The 17,184-nt window shown below is 40.3% G+C and overlaps 1 protein-coding gene across 1 annotated transcript in view; it reads right to left on the bottom strand.

The window, feature by feature from the left end:
• Position 1: 1 nt before the first annotated feature.
• The window catches only part of SLC33A1 (solute carrier family 33 member 1), a 46,334-nt gene continuing 29,151 nt past the window's right edge, over positions 2-17,184 (bottom strand). Inside the window, exon 7 of the mRNA XM_064586016.1 lies at positions 2-137. The gene's annotated coding sequence lies outside the window, so the exon portion shown is untranslated. The remainder of the gene's footprint in view (positions 138-17,184) is intronic.

Below are 17,184 nucleotides of genomic sequence, written 5' to 3'. Positions count from 1 at the left end.
ATGCAGGGGGTTTCCGTCGCGCTGGACGTCTAGGGGGGGCAGGGACGGAGGCTGAAGGCCTCCCGGCCATCCTGGCGGGGAGGGGAGATGGTCAGGTCGTGACTTCAGTTAACCCAGCCTTAGTGTGGGTTCCGCATCTGCAATGCAGAAAGGAAATTGAAGTAGTCCATTACTTGCACTTGCTCCCAAATATAACGAGATGCATATTATATTTGAATTGTGCTTTGAAGTCTGCACAGTTGCTTTGTAAGCCTAATATCACGTGCTCTAAATTGTTAAACTGTTAATTAAATGTAGAAAGCTGACTACATTAGTTTTTAGTATATTATTAGTAGTATATATTAGTATATTTTTAAACAACATGTAGATGCAGGACAATGTAATGCTATGGTAATATTAGGGGCACCTGGGTGGCTCAGTTGCTTAAGCATCTGCCTTCAGCTCAGGTCATGATCCCAGGGTCCTGGGATCCAGTCCTGCATCGGGCTCCCTGCTCAGCAGAGGAATATGCTTCTCTCTCTCCCTCTGCCACTCCCCCCGCTTGTGCTCTCTCTCTCTCTCAAATAAATAAAATCTTAAAAAATTTTTGCATTACTTTCTTCCTGTGACTTGCCTTCATTGAAATAGTTGCATTGGTAATGACATTAGGAAAGCTCCAAAACACTGATGGGATTCAGGACACACTATCCCAAAAGTGGCACCTTGGCAGAGTGAGTATTTTAAGCTGAAGGAGTCTGAGAAAACAGCAGGAGCAGGAAGGTCATTCTGATCTCCCTCCCTTGCCCTTCTTCCTTGAAACTGGTCACAAAATCCTCCTGAGAGAAGTGCCTTCCCTATAGCTGGAGGTCTGTTTCTTCAGGTCTTTATTTCCTTATGAAAGTTCTCGTGTCACATAAAACTTGTATTAAATCAATTTATATCCTTTTCTCCTGTTACTCTGTCTTTATCAGTTTAATTTTCAGACCCAGCCAGGGACCCAAAGAAGGTAGAGGAAAACTTTTTCCTCCCCACACCACAAAGAAGAGTCGGGAAACCATATCCACCCCAGCTATCCCCCCAGTAGCTCAACTCCTTAGTGTATGCCATCCCTATTAATGGTGGCTTAAGTAATAATCATTCCGTTGGTGCCATGAATTCTGAAGTGCTGTTGTTTCTTGGCTTCCTGAATCATGTTGTTTCTTTGAAAAGTCACTGTTCAAATCAATGCCATATACAACCATTGGATTTAGGACAAACTGTCCACAATCTGCCCCTTGACAACACATGGAGAGACTCAAGTCTCAAAGATGCAAATGTACGGGAGCAAAATATGTCACCCCAAAATATGGCTCTTTGACATAAAGATTACCTTGAGCTGATTATTTTTAAGAAACTGCAGATAGAAGTTCTAAAAACCAAGTAACAGTTGCTCTTTTATCAGAACAATTTACATTTATAAGGGACATCTCCATTTGTAAAGGTGTCTCTCTGTGTACCAGGGAAACTAAATCTGACTCTAAATCTCTAGAACTTTATCAGTGGAGAAGGCATGGATTTAAATCTGCATAACCACTTTACCCTTGTTTACTGGGCTTTTCAGGGTAACTTCTCATAACTGGCCTCCCCATCCCCCAACATCTTCTAGTCTTTAGCTGGAGCTGTTATTTGAGGGGATGGCTTAGGCCATTTGGGGGAGTTACTCAGTTTTCCTTGGTATCTCCCGGGTATACAGGAGGTATACATGTTATTAAATTCTGTTTTTCTTCTGTTAATCTGTCTTTTTATTACGGGTGTGTCTCAGCCAAGAACCTAGAAGAGTAGAAGGAAAATTATTTTTCCTTCCCCCTACAAACTTCACCTTGGTGAGGAACCAAATGATGCTGGAGAAATCCAGAAGAAGATAAAACTCTTAGCACATTATCTGTTTGCCTCAGATGTGGTTAATTCTCCTAAGCGGGTTTTGCAAATGTACCAGGTCGGTGTGAGGTACTGGCTGGGATCTTTACTATTCTCAGAGTCACCTGAAAGAGCAGGAATAAATGAGAGATGATGAGGACCTATTGGGGTTTGGAGCAAATGGTCAAGAAAGAATTCTTGAGATGTCTTCAGTGCAAAAAGGTGGTCAGGCTCCTTGCTCAGCAGGGAGCCTGCTTCTCCCTCTCCCTCTGCCTGCTGCTCCCCCTGCTCATGTACTCTCTGTCAAATAAATAAATAAAATCCTTTAAAAAATGATACGGTAACATTTGTGTAAAAAATTATGTGTGTGTGTGAAGCATGAAAAGCTATACAAGTGATTGCCCCTCGGGAGAGGGATTGGGGTAGGAATGGTTGAGAGGTTTAACTATCTACCAAGCTCTAACAGAACATTTTGCAATGATGGAAATGTTGTGCATCTGCATTGTTCAGTTTCATACCTAATAGCCACATGTGGCTGTCGTGTGTTTGAAATGTAGCTGGTACAACTGAGGAACTGAATTTTTATTTTTTTAAAGTAAGCTCTAAGCCCAACCTGGGGCTTGAACTCCCAGGCTATACTGACTGAACCAGCCAGGAGCCTCAGGAACTAAATTTTTAATTTTATTAATTTAGTTAATTTCAGTAGTCACATGTGGCTAGCGGCTATGATATTGGACTGTGCAAGTATACTGTTGGAAATTTTTTTTTACCTTATGCACATATTACCTTTAGTAGTCAAAATGGAATATGTTGTATTCCTAACACATATTATAAGTAGTGCCTTCAAGGAATGTAGTGCCTCATGGGGCGCCTGGGTGGCTCAGTCGTTAAGCGTCTGCCTTCAGCTCAGGTCATGATCTCAGGGTCCTGGGATCGAGCCCCACATCGGGCTCCCTGCTCCACGGGGAGCCTGCTTCTCCCTCTCCTACTCCCCCTGCTTGTGTTCCTGCTCTCACTGTCTCTCTCTGTCAAATAAATAAATAAAATCTTAAAAAAAAAAAAGGAATATAGTGCCTCAGTACTATAGCTAATAGAAACAAGGTTAGTAACAGTAGCTAACACTTAGACCTTCCTTACTATGTGCCAGGCACCATTCTATATGCTTTTCTTGTATTAACACCCTTGATCCTCACAGCAACTTTATAAGACAGACACTATTATTAATCCCAATTTTAAAAAGTAAGTATGTAGAGTGATTAAGCCAGTAGCTAAAGTCACCCAGCCAAGAAGTGGTGAGCTGGGCTGTTGTGCTGGGATTCAACTCAGCCAATTGCCTCAGTCTGAGCACTTAACCACGACACTGCCTCCCACAAAGGCAATCAGCTAACACATATAAATCCATATAAATTTCCAGTGAGGGTGCAATGCAAATGATATTGGGGAAAATCCAACTAAAAAGATACACTATCAAAATCCTTAATTACTATTTCAAATAAAAACAAAAGTTCTGTAAATTAAGAGATTTTGAATAGCTTTAGTTAGTAAGTAGAAAAAAGTAAGATTTCTTCATGGGCAATTCTGTCCCCAATTCTTCTTTGCTGTTTCAATGTCCTTTCTGCTCTCTCTCACTTTCCAAGTTGAAGACAGCTCTGTCCACTTTCCCTACTTTCCACCCCAAAGTCTGCTTTTCTATACCCCAGGTATCAGCCATCTGGGTGCTTCCAAGTCCTCCAGATATCTCAAAGTGTCCTTCTCAACATTTCAGCATCATCCCACTGACCACTGATGTGGAAAGGGTAGTACCTGCCCCAGGATTTCTGCCGATTCAGAGATGTAACATTCTCCTGGGGTAGCTTCACCAAGGACCCCTGCTCTTTTTGATGCTGGTGACCTCTGAGAACTCAATGGATATGTTGCTTATGTGAATAGAGAGGTATGCACAAAAGCCACGCTTACATTCATTGCCCACCCCTCAATTTCCCACAATACCATGAACACAAAGACTGAGTCCATATTTGACTTTTATTGAAAGTTTGATATTAACTATGTGGAATGGTAATTTTTAAAATTAACTGGAGGGTGCCTGGGTGGCTTAGTCAGTTAAATGTCTGACTCTTGATCTCAGCTCAGGTCTTGATCTCAGGGTTGTGAGTTCAAGCCCCATGTTGGGCTCCACGCCAGGTGTGGAACCTACTTAAAGTAAATTAAGTAAATAGATGATAGATAGATAGATAGATAGATAGATAGATAGATAGATAGATAGATAGATAGATAGATATGGGTGCCTGGGTGACTCAGTCGGTTAAACATCTGAATCTTGATTTCAGCTCAGTTCATGTTCTCAGGGTTATAAGATCGAGCCCCGTGTCAGGCTCTGCATTCAGCAGGGAGTCTGCTTGAGATTCTTTCCCTCTGCCCCTCCCTGCCTCTCTAAAATAGATAGATAAATAAATAAATAAATAAATCTTTTTAAAAAATAAAAATGGATAAATAAATCTTTTTTTTTTTTTTATTTGACAGAGAGAGACACAGTGAGAGAGGGAACACAAGCAGGGGGAGTGGGAGAGGGAGAAGCAGGCCTCCCACGGAGCAGGGAGCCCGATGCGGGGCTCGATCCCAGGACCCTGGGATCATGACCTGAGCCGAAGGCAGACGCTTAACGACTGAGCCACCCAGGTGCCTCGGATAAATAAATCTTTAAAAACAAAAAACATAAACAAAAACAAATTAGCTGAGTATTATTGTGACTGTTCCCAGGATCCAAAGAAAAAGAAAAAAATGAATATTTAACGGGGACCCCCTCACAGGAACACCTCAGTTTCTAGCATTGGTTTCCAGTCAAAGTCAACCATTCCATTGTGTTATGGACTGAATGTTTGTATCCCTTCAAAATTAATATGTGATATTCTAACCCCTGATGTGATGGTATTAGAAGGTGAGGTCTTTGGGGGGTAATCAGGTTTAGATAAGGTCATGAGAGTGGAGCCCCAATGATGAGATTAATGTCCTTATAAAAAATGAATAAAGACCAGATATCCCTCTCTCCTAGAGAGAAGGTGGCAGTCTGCAAGCCAGGAAGAGGACTCTCAGCAGGGATCCAATCTGCCAGCATCTTAATCTTGAACTTCCAGCATTAAAAACTGTGAGAAATAAATATCTGTTGTTTAAGTCACCCAGGCTATGGTAATTTGTTGTAGCAGCCTGAGATAACTAAAACACCCATGTACCACAGCACCAGGAGGTAAAGCTCATTCACTTCCTTGCTGTCCAAACTAATACCTACTGCCTCCTTACCCTCTTCAGGACTATCAGGAGTGATCAAGACTGTCATCTTATTGTTGGTTCAACATCTGCAAATCAATCAATGTGATACAATACATTAATAAAAGAAAGAATAAGAACCATATGATCCTCTCAATAGATGCAGAAAAAGCATTTGACAAAGTACAGCATCCGTTCTTGATTAAAACTCTTCAGAGTGTAGGGATAGAGGGTACATACCTCAATATCATAAAAGCCATCTATGAAAAACCCACAGTGAATATCATTCTCGATGGGGAAAAACTGAGAGCTTTTCCCCAAAGGTCAGGAACACGGCAGGAATGTCCACTATCACCACTGCTATTTAACATAGTATTAGAAGTCCTAGCCACAGCAATCAGACAACAAAAAGAAATAAAAAGCATCCGAATCGACAAAGAAGAAGTCAAACTCTCACTCTTTGCAGATGATGTGATGCTTTATGTGGAAAACCCAAAAGACTCCACCCCAAAACTGCTAGAACTCATACAGGAATTCAGTAAAGTGGCAGGATATAAAATCAATGCACAGAAATCAGTTGCATTTCTATACACCAACAATAAGACAGAAAAAAGAGAAATTAAGGAGTCAATCCCATTTACAATTGCACCCAAAACCATAAGATACCTAGGCATAAATCTAATCAAAGAGGCAAAGAATCTGTACTCAGAAAGCTATAAAATACTCATGAAAGAAACTGAGGAAGACACAAAGAAATGGAAAAACGTTCCATGCTCATGGATTGGAAGAACAAATATTGGGAAGATGTCAATGCTACCTAGAGCAATCTACACATTTAATGCAATCCCTATCAAAATACCATCCACTTTTTTCAAAGAAATGGAACAAATAATCCTAAAATTTGTATGGAACCAGAAAAGACCCTGAATAGCCAGAGGAATGTTGAAAAAGAAAAGCAAAGCTGGTGGCCTCACAATTCTGGACTTCAAGCTCTATTACAAAGCTGTAATCATCAAGACAGCATGGTACTGGCACAAAAACAGACACATAGATCAATGGAACAGAACAGAGAGCCCAGAAATGGACCCTCAACTCTATGGTCAACTAATCTTCAACAAAGCAGGAAAGAATGTCCAATGGAAAAAAAGGACAGTCTCCTCAACAAATGGTGTTGGGAAAATTGGACAGCCACATGCAGAAGAATGAAACTGGACCATTTCCTTACACCACACACAAAAACAGACTCACAATGGATGAAAGACCTAAATGTGAGACAGGAGTCCATCAAAATCCTAGAGGAGAACACAGGCAGCAACCTCTTCGACCTCAGCCGCAGCAACTTCTTCCTAGAAACATCACCAAAGGCAAGGGAAGCAAGGGCAAAAATGAACTATTGGGACTTCATCAAGATAAAAAGCTTTTGCACAGCAAAGGAAACAGTCAATAAAACCAAAAGACAACCGACAGAATGGGACTTCTCCCATTTTTTTCTCCACTTCTCCCATATTTGCAAATGACATATCAGATAAAGGGCTAGTATCCAAAATCTATAAAGAACTTATCAAACTCAACACCCAAAGAACAAAGAATCCAATCAAACAATGGGCAGAACACATGAACAGACATTTTTCCAAAGAAGACATCCAAATGGCCAACAGACTCATGAACAAGTACTCAGCATCACTCGGCATCAGGGAAATCCAAATCAAAACCTCAGTGAGATACCACCTCATACCAGTCAGAATGGCTAAAATTAATAAGTCAGGAAACGACAGATATTGGCGGGGATGCGGAGAAAGGGGAACCCTCCTACACTGTTGGTGGGAATGCAAGCTGGTGCAGCCACTCTGGAAAACAGTATGGAGGTTCCTCAAAAAGTTGAAAATCGAGCTACCGTATGACCCAGCAATTGCACTACCATGTATTTACCCCAAAGATACAAATGTAGTGATCTGAAGGGGTACATGCACCCCAATGTTTATAGCAGCAATGTCCACAGTAGTCAAACTATGGAAAGAGCCAAGATGTCCATCAACAGATGAATGGATAAAGAAGAAGTGGTATATATATACAATGAAATATTATTCAGCCATCAAAAAAACAAAACAAAACAGAACACCAAAATCTTGCCATTTGCAACGACATGGATGGAACTAGAGGGTATTATGCTAAGCGAAATAAGTCAATCAGAGAAAGACATGTATCATATGATCTCACTGATATGAGGAATTCTTAATCTCAGGAAACAAACTGAGGGTTGCTGGAGTGGTGGGGGGTGGGAGGGATGGGGTGGCTGGGTGATAGACATTGGGGAGGGTATGTGCTATGGTGAGCACTGTGAATTGTGTAAGACTGATATCACAGACCTGTACCTCTGAAACAAATAATACGTTATATGGTAAAAAAAAAAAAAAAAAAAAAAGAAGATAGTAGAAAGGGAAAAATGGATGGGGGGAAATTGGAGGGGGAGACGAACCATGAGAGACCGTGGACTCTGAGAAACCAACTGAGGGTTCTAGAGGGGAGGGGAGTGGGAGGATGGGTTAGCCTGGTGATGGGTATTAAAGAGGGCACGTATTGAACGGAACACTGGGTGTTATATGCAAACAACGAATCATGGAACACTACATAAAAAAAATAAATTAATTAAAAAAAAAGATTGTCATCTTGCGATCTCCTGGTCACTCTCTCTTATTCATTGAAGACTAGAATCTGACTTAAAGTCTTTCTCTTCAGTTCAATCCCTGTTATTATTCTGATTTCTCAAGTGGTTGACTGTCTCATACCCAGTGACTTTTTCCTCTACCCCAAGTTAGCCATCCCCTCCCATGGTTATACTCTGGATCTTGTCTTGCCAGAAATTGCCACATCTGTAATCAAAGCCCTAGACCACCCTCTCCCACCACAACCTCTTGTTTTTCTGGTTCACTAGTGAAACTTATGGCAATAACTCTTTGAGCTCATTTAGGATGACCAATCCACTGAACCACCATGTCCATCCACCATTAGCCCCATCTAGTCTTTGATTTCCACCTTATTCAGCTTGGACTCTGTGGTTTAGCATAATAATCACTCCCTTAAAAATAGCTTCAACTCCAACCCCCCTCTGCCTCCTTTACACTTGCCTGGGAAAACCCCAACATTGCATTACACCCAACCTCCACCAAACAGAGTCCAATATGGAGAGATCTTCAGCTTTTTTCAAGAAAAGCTGCAAATTCAAACTTTTATATGAAATTTCTCTGTTTTGAAATTAAAATTTTTGGCAAAACACTGTACTAGGTATAGAATATGTCTTGAGGCAGAGACTACAGACTTTCAGTTTATTACCTCTGCTTAAATGGCTTTCCCTTATGCTTCAAGTAATGTCAAAACTCCTTAGGCTCGGGGTGCCTGGGTGGCTCAATCGTTGAGCATCTGCCTTTGGCTCGGGTCATGATCCCAGGGTCCTGGGATCAAGCCCCACATTGGGCTCCCTGCTCAGCAGGAAACCTGCTTCTCCCTCTGCCTGCCGCTCCCCCCTGCTTGTGTTCTCTCTCTCTGTCAAATAAATAAATAGAATCTTAAAAAAAAAAACCTTAGGCTCATATCCAGGGTGCTACATAATCAAGGACCTACTTATCTCTCAAGCTCTTCTTTCCTACCCCCCACTTCATTCATTTTGCCTCAAGCACCCTGAGTACATTGATCTCTCTGATCTTCACACATAGCAAGTTCATCCCTCTGCCTTAGAGCCTTTGCATTTACTGCTTGCCCTGCCTAGAATGCCCTAAATCCTCATCCCTCTCACCCACCAAGCTGCCTCTTTATCCTTCAAATCTCAATTTAAGTATCATATCAAGCGGGTGCCTGGCTCAGTCAGCATGCGACTCTTGATCTCAGGGTTGTGAGTTCGAGCCCCATGTTGGGTGTAGAAATTACTCAAAAATAAAATCTTAAGAAAAACAAACAAACAAATATCATATCCACAATGAGGTCTTTTCTAAACACTCTAACTCAGGTAGTCCTCACCATACACAACACAAAATTTAATTTGTAATTTAATGGATTGACAGATAGGCTTTCTTTTTATTCCCTTCCTTCTTCACTGGCCTGTAGGTCAGGGACTGTGTCTCCTTACTATGTCTGTGTCTATGACTGAAGAGCCAGTGCTGAGCATAGTTCCTGATATATAGGAAAATCTTGTTAAGTATTAGTTGAATGAGAGGTAACCTCTTTAATTCTCCACAAGGCAAAATCTCTACCTATCCTCCCTCCTCCTCTATTTTGTCATACTCTTTCCTTTCATGCCTTTCCATTTTCTTCCAGACCAATTCAATCCCACAGCTATTAGGGGGAGTAAAACTAGTAACATGAATTCACATGAAGAATTAAAGAGTACCAGTAAAGGTAACTACATAGGTAAATATAAAATACTGTATAAATGTATTTTTGTTTATAATCTTTCCTTCTCCTGTATGATTAAGACAACTGGACAAAGTAATAATTATGAAACTGTGTTGATGTGCTTATAATATATAAAGATACAGTTTGTATAACAATAATAGCACAAAAGAGATGAGGGAACAGAACTATATTGGAGCAAAGTTACTGAATACCATTGACATTGATTTGTATATTTTACTATATGTAAATTGTACCTTGCTTTTTCTGAAATGGGGTAGAGGGAGAAGTTTTGAAAGCATAATGAAACTTGCAGAAATTAGGAACCCTGGAATCTCAAGCCAATTACCAGGCAATGATCAGGAATTCTACTATAGCTAGGTCTTATGTCTAGAATGTAGTTTGAGAGCCCAAGTTATTCAGACACTAATATGGCTCTATTTGAGTTAGCCACCAACATTGCCCCCTTTCTCAGGACCAGCTCATTGATCCCTACTAATATTACTAATCTACTGCCAGCAACTCAATTTCTGCCTCACTGTGTATTTCTGACCCTCCTTCCACTACCAACACACGCTTTGTCTGTCTCCCACATAACCTCCTAAAAAACTGAGTGGTCCAGGCATTATCATCCTTATTGAAGGGGTTTGGGGCAGCACCCCCGTGACCCCCTGAATGTGCCACTTTGGCACGTGGATTATTTTGAGCTTAAGGACCTTGAGACTCTGTGGGCACAAGAGAAATGTTTGTTCCTCCCTTAACCACACAGAAAATTCTAAATTGGGAGTCTTTCCCAGAATAAGGGTTATTAACAGAGATAAATTTTATCTGAGTGCCCCATCTGTATGGTAGGGCAAACACTTAATTACCAAACATCTGGTCTTCTTATTGCCCTATGAAATGCATTCCTTTCCTCTAAAATCCCAGACCCCTGCCCCCTTCTCAGTTCAGAATGACATACATAATTCATTTTGTCTGTCTTTGGAATTTCCATGTCTATGCAGATTCCCCTTACATATGCCTATTAAATTTGATTTTATCCTGTTAATCTGTCTCACAACAATTTGATTCTTAGTCCAGAAATTCTTGCTCCCTAACATTATCAAGCAAAGTTTTCATGCCCACCCACCTATTGGACTGATAGCTGATCTATTTATTGGCTGTCTTTCAGTCAGGGGCTCACTCCTCTAACACAACCAGCTGAAGTATGACAAGGTTAAGTGGCCAAAAACATGGCCAGTTAAGCTTAAGAAAAAAGCTAGAGTTGCCTTAAGCTTGGGGCGCTGAACATGACACGTGCCTTCAGAAAGGGATGAAGCAGGGGCACCCGGGTGGCTTAGTCGTTAAGCGTCTGCCTTCGGCTCAGGTCATGATCCCAGTGTCCTGGGATCGAGTCCCACATTGGGCTCCCTTCTCGGCGGGAAGCCTGCTTCTCCCTCTCCCACTCCCCCACTTGTGTTCCCTCTCTCACTGTGTCTCTCTCTGTCAAATAAATAAAATCTTAAAAAAAAAAAAAGGGATGAAGCAAGCATATAAAAGATACAACCCCCTCTCCAGAGTGTTCTCCTAAACACAATTAATCTTTGTCTCCTCAGTTCTTTCATTGCCCTTTCTTTGCTCAGAAAATTATGAATCTCTAAAGGAGAAAGACATGTCAAGACACTTTTATTCTTTCCTCAGTGTACATTTTGTAGAAAAGACGATAAAAAAATTTGTTGAATCAATGTAAGAATCAAAGATTATGCTAGATTCACCCACATAATAAGGAGGATATATGTATTTTTGTAACGTCATCTTGCAATTCTTGTGATCCTTATATCATTAACAGAATTAAATATTCCTTACAGTATTGTCCTACGTGTATAGCCCACTTCTCTGCCATTCCACTCTATCTACCTATAAGCCTGATTTAGAAAACTGGAGGGTAAAACCCCGAAATATTTGCCTACTGGTTATCACCACAATACTTAGTGCTTATTAAATTTACATGCACAGTTTACTTTCACTTCAGGGCATTCATCTGGCCATTAACAGACAAAATCTGAAATATATTAACATATATCCTTTAGTTCAGCATTTGTGGTATGACAATACTTGTTTTAGTTGAGCTCGTCTCTTGGCCACGAACAGAGATTTGCTTTGTCTACCTCAAATAAGGGGAGCTGCACTGTCAGTGTTAAGTAGAGTAGAAGTAGGAGAGAAAGGAACCTCACAAAATGTTAGGACTCCAAACAGAGCAGGGCTTCAGACATTGTAAAATATCTCTAGTAAAGGTTTAGGATTCACATCATGACACTCTTCATGCTAGTGCTTCATTACCAACATGACCTTGCTTTTTCTTCTTCCATTTACACTTCCCTTTTTATTCTTCCCACTACGAAATTGGCTTCCTTACCCTCTTCTCTATCACTAGGGTGGACCGTACAATTTAAGATCAAAACCAGGACATTTTTTCATTGTAAAAAAGTTCCGGTAATAATTTTGCTGGGACCACAAATGTAAACTTGCATCATTCTAGCAACACAGGAAATTCAGTAACTATGTTATCCACCTCATAGTTTATGCATATCACAGCTCTCACAGTTTCTGCTTCCATGTAACTTCAGCTTACTAGGAGTGACAAATGCCTCTGGGGCCTGTATAGCCTCCACTCATTGCTTCCAGGCCAATAAGATGGTCAATCTCAGCATAACCCGAGTGGAGATAGACCAAACCTGTGAGAGGAGGAAAAATCTTGCTCATGGAGAAAATTAGAGAACTAGGTTTAATGTACCAGTAGGGACTGTGAAAACACCTTTGGGAGTGACTCTTATAGATGTTGGACCCAGGAAGCAGAATATATGGCTAGTGGGCATTCTGGGAAGGACACCTAAGCCAAGTCTACTACACAAGTGGGATGGTTCCTTAAAGCAATGACACAATGGTTGCCTACAGTAAATGAGGGTGGAGATGCTAGAACTACCTTAGCAGAATATGAGGAATGCGTCAAAAAGAAAGATCGCAATATTAGAATGGACTTACTACATAAAACCAGAGAATGTTCTATCTGAACATGTCTTCCAGGAGAGTCAATGGGATACTACCTTCACAAAAGCAATGGGAACATGGTATTAGAGGAAGAATAGATGTTCAACATCACTAGCCATTAGGAAAATGCAAATTAAAATCACAAGAAGTTCTAGTTCAAGATGGTGACATAGGGAGATCCTGAACTCACCTCCTCCCATGGACAAGTCTCAATTACTTAGGAAAATAAATTTGAAACAAGTCCCTTTTCACATTCATTCTACCATATTCTGATTAAAATTGCCTCTTTCAAAGCTACTCTTCCACCCCCATTTCCTACAATCATCTACACTCAAAAGCTCATGTCCTTGCTTCCTATAGCAACCACCTGTCCTTGTAATTCAACTTCATAATCTCTAGAATCGATTTCTTCTTTTCCTTTCCAATGCTGATATTCTAGTGTAGACCCTGTTTACTTTGATGGTCTTTATTTCTCCTCCAATTTCATTTTATTAGAAATTGGCAGTTAAAAAGGTAATCCCTAATAAATCAATGCTTATAATCTGCAAAACCATAGCTTTTGTATACCTCTGACTATATATACATCATTACCCATCTATAAGTTGGTCTCTTAGTTCAGGCAATATCTGATAAGCATTTTTTTTAGAAGATTTTATTTATTTGAGAGAACACAGCAGGGGGAGGGAGGAGGGCAGATGGGGAAGGAGAAGGACAAGCAGACTCAGAGTCCAACATGGGACTCAATCCCATGACCATGAGATCATGACCTGAGTCAAAATCAAGAGCCAGAAGCTCAACAGGCTGAGCCACCCAGATGTCCCATGATCAGCATTTTAAAAAAATGTTGGGGGGTGCCTGGCTGGCTTAGTCAGTAGAGCATGCGACTCTTGATCTCAGGATTGTAGGTTTGAGCCCCACATTGGGTTTAGAGATTACTTAAAACTAAAATCTTAAAAAAATTGTTTTTTCTTTAGAGGACTAGAAAGAAATAAAGGACAAAAAAAATACAAAACCTTTATTTTTCCTTTTGTCAGAAGTTATTAACCTAATAAACAAAAATGTTCAAAAACCTGTGAAAGTGTTATTTTGAAATGGTTTTTACCATTTTTTTTAACCCAGAATTGTTTCTTTCTGCTTTTATAATAATTTCCATTTCCTGACTTATAGGGTCAGATTCCTTCAGATAAAACCCCCAATTTTGGGGACGCCTGGGTGGCTCAGTCGTTAAGCATCTGCCTTCGGCTCCGGTCACGATCCCAGGGTCCTGGGATCGAGCCCCGCATCGGGCTCCCTGCTCAGCGGGAAGCCTGCTTCTCCCTCTCCCACTCCCCCTGCTTGTGTTCCCTCTCTTGCTGTGTCTTTCTCTGTCAAATAAATAATAAAATCTTTAAAAAAAAAACCTCCAATTTTTGCTTCAACTCACACCTTACTACTAAAATACTAGATATAAAATGTCTTCTACCCACAGGAGTATACTTTTCTATTATCACTTTAAATTGAACTACTTGGATAATTTGTCCCATTTGAACCAGAAGAAAATATAAAAGGAAACATCTAGTCACTTGAGACAGAACTCTTGGTTCTAAAACCCAGGCTTTCAAAAACACAAGTGTTGGCGAGGATGTGGAGAAAAAGGAACCCTCGTGTACTCTTGGTGAAAATGCAAACTGGTGCACCTACTTTGTAAAACAGTATGGAGGTTCCTCAAAAAATTAAAAATAGAATTACCATATAATCCGGTAACTGACTCTTGAGTATTTACCCAAAGTATACAAAAACATTAATCCAAAATGAAAAATGCACTCCTGTTTATTGCAGCATTACTTATAATAGCCAAATTATGGAAGCAACCCAGGTGTCCATCAATAGAAGAATGGATAAAGAGGTGGTATATATACACATGGAATATTATTCATTCACAAAAAAGGAAATCTTGCCACTTGCAACAACATGGATAGATCTAGAATAAAATGCTAAGCAAAATAAATCAGAGAAAGATAAATACCATATGATTTCACTCCCATGTGAAATTTAATAAACAAAACAAATGGACAAAGGAAAAAAAAAAGATACAAACCAAAAAACAACTCTTAACTCTAGAGAACAAACAGATGGTTACCAGAGGGGAGGGGGGTGGAGGGATGGGTCAAATAGTTGAAGGGGATATTAAGAGTATACTTATCTTGATGAGCACTGGTTGATGTACAGAATTGTTGAATCACTATATTATACACTGAAGCTAATATAACATTGTATGTTAACTATACTGGAATTAAAATAAAAATAAAAAATAAAGGGGCATCTGGTTGGCTCAGAAGAGCCTGTGACTCTTGATCTCAGGTCGTGAGTTTGAGCCCCATGTTGGGTGTAGAGATTACTTAAATAAACTTTTATACACACACACACACACACATATATATATACATATATATATAAAAGAGGGGCACCTGGCTAACTCAGTGGGTAGAGCATGCAACTCTTGATCTCGGGGTTTTAAGTTCAAGCCCCATGACAGGTATAGAGATCACTTAAAAATAAAATATTTTAAAAAAAATTAAAGGGGCACCTGGATGGCTCAGTCAGTTGAGTGTCAGACTCTTGATTTTGGCTAAGGTCATGATCTCAGAGTCTTGTGTCATGATCAGCAGGGAGTCTGCTTGGGATTCTCTCTGCCTCTGCCTCTGCCCCTCCCACGATGCTCACACTTGCTCTCTCCAATGAATGAATAAATCTTTAAAAAATGTTTTAAAAATAGGGGCGCCTGGGTGGCTCAGTTGGTTAAGCGACTGCCTTCGGCTCAGGTCATGATCCTGGAGTCCCGGGATCGAGTCCCACATCGGGCTCCCTGCTCGGCAGGGAGTCTGTTTCTCCCTCTGACCCTCTCATGCTCTATCTCATTCTCTGTCTCAAATAAATAAATAAAATCTTAAAAAAAATGTTTTAAAAATAATTAAAAAAATAGAAATAAAGAATAGCCAATAGGGTAAAAAAATAGAATAAAAATAAAACTTAAAAAATAACACCCAGACTTTCATTATTCTAGGCTTCTGACCATAATAGAAGCAAAAAAATGTGGATTAAACAGAACACAATTCAAGAAGCATCAGATAAAACATGACTATTATATTTATTCACATTGTACTGAAGTACACATGTCGTTTCTTAAGCAGGAATAGATTTAATTACTATTTAAAATAACCACACTTGTTCCCCACAGACCAATTCTCACCTGTGTGGTGACAAATGAGAACCAGACTGATAACAGCTTATCAGATTGATGAGACTATATATTCTAGGGTTTGCACTATAGGTGAGGAGCCTCAAAATATGAATCTGGGAACTACACAGGACAGCTATATGGAAGTTCTCCTCTCTTTCAGAGAAAGGAAGAGAAATCTTTTTTTTTTTTTTAAAGAGTTTATTTATTTGACAGAGCACAAGCAGGGGGAGTGGGAGAGGGAGAAGCAGGCTCCCTGCTGAGCAGGTAGCCTGATGCGGGGCTCGATCCCAGGACCCTGGGATCATGACCTGAGCCGAAGACAGACGCTTAACAGACTGAGCCACCCAGGAGCCTGGAAGAGAAATCTTATGTCCTTACTATAAACAAGTTCTCCTTAGGAAGGATCCTGGGTTCTTACCTTTTGGAATATAGATATGTCTTCAGGGGAAAAACAAGACATGTCTCCAGATTTATAACCCATAGATGTTTCCATGTTCCCAAGTCTCATTCCCCTTGAAATGTGCATACCAGAGAAGTATCTCTTGTGTTATTGACTAAATTGCGTTCCTCCCAAATTCATATGTTGAAGCCCTAACCCACAATATCTGGAGCCAGGGCCTTTATAGAGGTAATTAAGGTTAAATAAAGTAATAAGGGTAGAGCCCTAATCCAGTAGGACTGGTGTCCTTATAAGAGGAAGAGACACCAGGAATGTGTGTGCAGAGAGGAAGGTCATGTAAACAGAGTAAGAAAGTGGCAGTCTCTAAACCAAGGAGATGGGCCTTGGGAGAAACCAAACCTGTTGCCACCTTGATCTTGGAATTTCCATCCTCCAGAACTGTGAGAAAATAAATTCGGCTGTCTAAGCCACCTAGTCTGTAGTATGTTGTTATGATGGCCCTCGCAGACTAATACACTCTGGTTTCTCTCTATTCAGTTACAACTTAGCTTCAAAGGCTTCTCTTTCAGCACAGGTCCCAAGTTTTAGTAAAATTTGCTCAGAAAGTTCTAACTGTGGAGAAACAGTATTTTCTCTATAATCCCAAACTGTCTTTTAATTTAAATAAATTCTTTAAAATTGTAACTACTAAAGAAGCCAATATCCAATAACAAATGTTTAAAAAATAAGAGATTTTAGGGGCGCCTGGGTGGCTCAATCAGTTAAGCATCTGCCTTCAGCTCAGATCACAGTCCCAGGGTTCTGGGATTGAGCCAGACATGGGCTCCCTGCTCAGCGGGGAGTCTATTTCTCCCTCTCCCTCTGCCCCTCTCCCCTGCTCATGTTCTCTCTCTCAAGTAAATAAAATCTTAAAAAAAAAAAGAGAGATTTTACAATAAAGTTTCCCAGTGAAATTCTTTATAACCCCAAACTATCCATACAGTGTTATGCCTCCATCTATTGTCCCTTTTACCCAGGT

The sequence above is a fragment of the Mirounga angustirostris genome, unplaced genomic scaffold (genome assembly GCF_029215605.1).
Source record: "Mirounga angustirostris isolate CCGP_5_RB_7025 unplaced genomic scaffold, mMirAng1.0.hap1 SCAF_1, whole genome shotgun sequence".
Classification (NCBI taxonomy): domain Eukaryota; kingdom Metazoa; phylum Chordata; class Mammalia; order Carnivora; family Phocidae; genus Mirounga; species Mirounga angustirostris.
Note: the sequence above shows the minus strand (reverse complement) of the source record. Positions and strands in the feature narration are given on the sequence as shown.